The following is a 2463-nucleotide window of genomic DNA, read 5'->3' as shown; positions in this document are numbered from 1 at the left end:
CACAGTAGTGTTGGGTAGACTTTTGTAGCCAGGGTGATTTCATGTCGGCAAACCAGGCATTGACAACTGTGTAAAGGCAGATTCGATTTAATCCTCTGCACGGCCTTTGCATAGTTTATCCTTTTAATTATGTAAGCCTACTTGGCCATGCAATTTCTGTAGGCCTATATTTGCATATTTGTTGTCATATTTTTGTATTATTAATAATTTTAATCCTATTTTTAACTTGACACCAAATCCTGTCCAGGGACTACAGATGAAAATTAGCATTATGGCTATTATCTGGCTCAATTGTATGTTGTGCACTGCCCCTGTTAAATAAACATTAAATACATAAATAAACAAATACAGAAGATAGGAAGATAACATCTCTCAATAGCAAAGACAAACCTTGCTACAACAATCGTAAATTGGGATTTGATGGGTGAAGAGGACTAGCAAGTATTACGTCTCCTCTATCTTTTTTGTGAACAGTTTATGTGACAGACACGCCCAACACACGCACTTCAACACACACACATGCGTGCACACAGGCATGTATGCGCGCACGCATGCACAACAAACATTGAGAACAAGGGATGCCATTTTTAAATGTTTTATTTATTCCATTATTGTTTTACAATATAGTACAATATACCCATTTATACAAGAATTCACATATTAACAAGTCAGTTTGACACTAGCGTTGCAGCCTCTGCACTACTGTAGAGGCGAGTCCATAGACATGCCTGTGGGGCGCTCGCTCAGAACTCGGGGCTCCAGACTAGGCCGAGTTTGGGCCTGAACCAGACCGAGTTTGGGCCACTTTGGGCCGTTCAGCACCTTATCTGCCTCATGTGGGTCAAGCTGGTTGTAGGGAGATGTAAGCTCAGCTAAAGCAACACAACAAAAGAAAAAAACGAAACCAAAATGTGCTGGATGGCCCGTGTGTGAGTGTGTGTATGAATATGCTTGCGTCTGAGTATATGTATGTGTGTGTGTGTGTGAAAGAGAGCGCACGACAGAAGGGTAAGTGAGAGAAAAAGATTCCAAAGGGGTTGGGTCTTCACACTGTAGGGCCCGGCTGGGACCCACAGATTCTTGCCAACCAGCACTGGAGCGTTTTGAAGTAGAATCTTGAAGGGCAGAAATGTGTGTCATGTTGCTTAAGTCTGATAAACAATCGCCTCAGTCAGGCAATATTGTTTTTCACAGAATGCTGAGAAAGTTAGGGGGAAAAACCAGCAAATAAGGTTCTAACCAATGTTTTTGGTAGTAGAGAAAAAACATTACGTACATCCATATATATTTATTATATACCTCCTGCTTAGGAGTAAATGCTACAAAAAAAAAAGAAAAAAACACGCACACACTCAAAAATCAAAGACGAGAAACAAAAGCAACCCAAAATAGAAAGCAATACAAGAGACTGACGTAGAGGGACAAAGTGCTTGAGAAAAATGTCAAACTTTGCAGATATTTAATTTCTGCAAAACAAGGGAAATAAAAAATGAGAACGGTGATGCAACTATTGTCCAGTGAGCAAGAGCCGTTGTTAGGGGGGGGGGGCAAAAAAAAAAAAAGCAGCATGTTTTTGCAACCAAAAGAAAAACATTCACACAATGCACAATATCCACATGAAACAATCAGCAATGACAAACTGAAAAAGTAACACATTTATATGTTTATCATCCAAATCAAAGATTTTCCATTCTCTCACTGCGAGATTACACCATCACATCCTATTCGGGGCCTCCTGTTCAATCATATGTGGGGACACAAATGCATCAGGTGAGCGTGTCGGCTCACTTTTAAGCATGTTACAAAATGGAAAAGGAGGAGGAAAATTTAAAAAATCAGACATAAACCATAATGGGCCTTGAAATTGCTCTGAACAGATTCCCAGCACTCCAGCACCACGTAAAAAACCTCAAAGCACACACCACATGTCACTCTTAAGGGGAGGGATTTTTTTGTTGAAAAGTTCATGCACACAGGCACTCGTGACATGGATGTGTATATGCCCCCTCCTGTAGACTAGAAAACGGATTCTCTCTCCCAGACACCAGACACTCTGAGAGGGGGCGACTGAGGACAAGGACACCAACGAAAGTTGAAGGGAAACAGAAACACAGACCAGCAGACAGCGATCAGGACAGACTGATGGGTAGAAAAATAAATAGATAACGATTTACAATCCAGACAGTCAGAGAAAGAGACAGAAATGGAGAAAGTGAGACAATGAGAGACAATGAGAAGTAGAGAGATGATCAGATCCATAACAAAGGAAGACCAAAGATGAATGGGGCCCAAGACAAGTGGAGCTTGTGAGTGGCAGGTGGAGAATGGATGCCGCACCTAATCAGGAGTGTGTGTGTGCGTGTGATTTGTGCTTGTTCAAGGGTATGATAAGGACAAACACCAGCATATGTTTTTGAGATCAGAGCAGTGCCTGGATGACCAAGCGCACTCCATGGAAATGAC

General features: G+C 41.6%; 1 protein-coding gene across 4 annotated transcripts in view; it reads right to left on the bottom strand.

Moving 5' to 3' along the window:
• Positions 1-579: 579 nt before the first annotated feature.
• ubr2 (ubiquitin protein ligase E3 component n-recognin 2) overlaps positions 580-2463 on the bottom strand; it is a 56415-nt gene continuing 54531 nt past the window's right edge. For all 4 annotated transcript variants that reach the window (XM_063191141.1, XM_063191139.1, XM_063191138.1 and 1 more), the window contains one exon: positions 580-2463. This exon is cut by the window's right edge and continues 1002 nt beyond it. The gene's annotated coding sequence lies outside the window, so the exon portion shown is untranslated.

Source organism: Engraulis encrasicolus, chromosome 24 (genome assembly GCF_034702125.1).
Source record: "Engraulis encrasicolus isolate BLACKSEA-1 chromosome 24, IST_EnEncr_1.0, whole genome shotgun sequence".
Lineage (NCBI taxonomy): Eukaryota > Metazoa > Chordata > Actinopteri > Clupeiformes > Engraulidae > Engraulis > Engraulis encrasicolus.
Note: the sequence above shows the minus strand (reverse complement) of the source record. Positions and strands in the feature narration are given on the sequence as shown.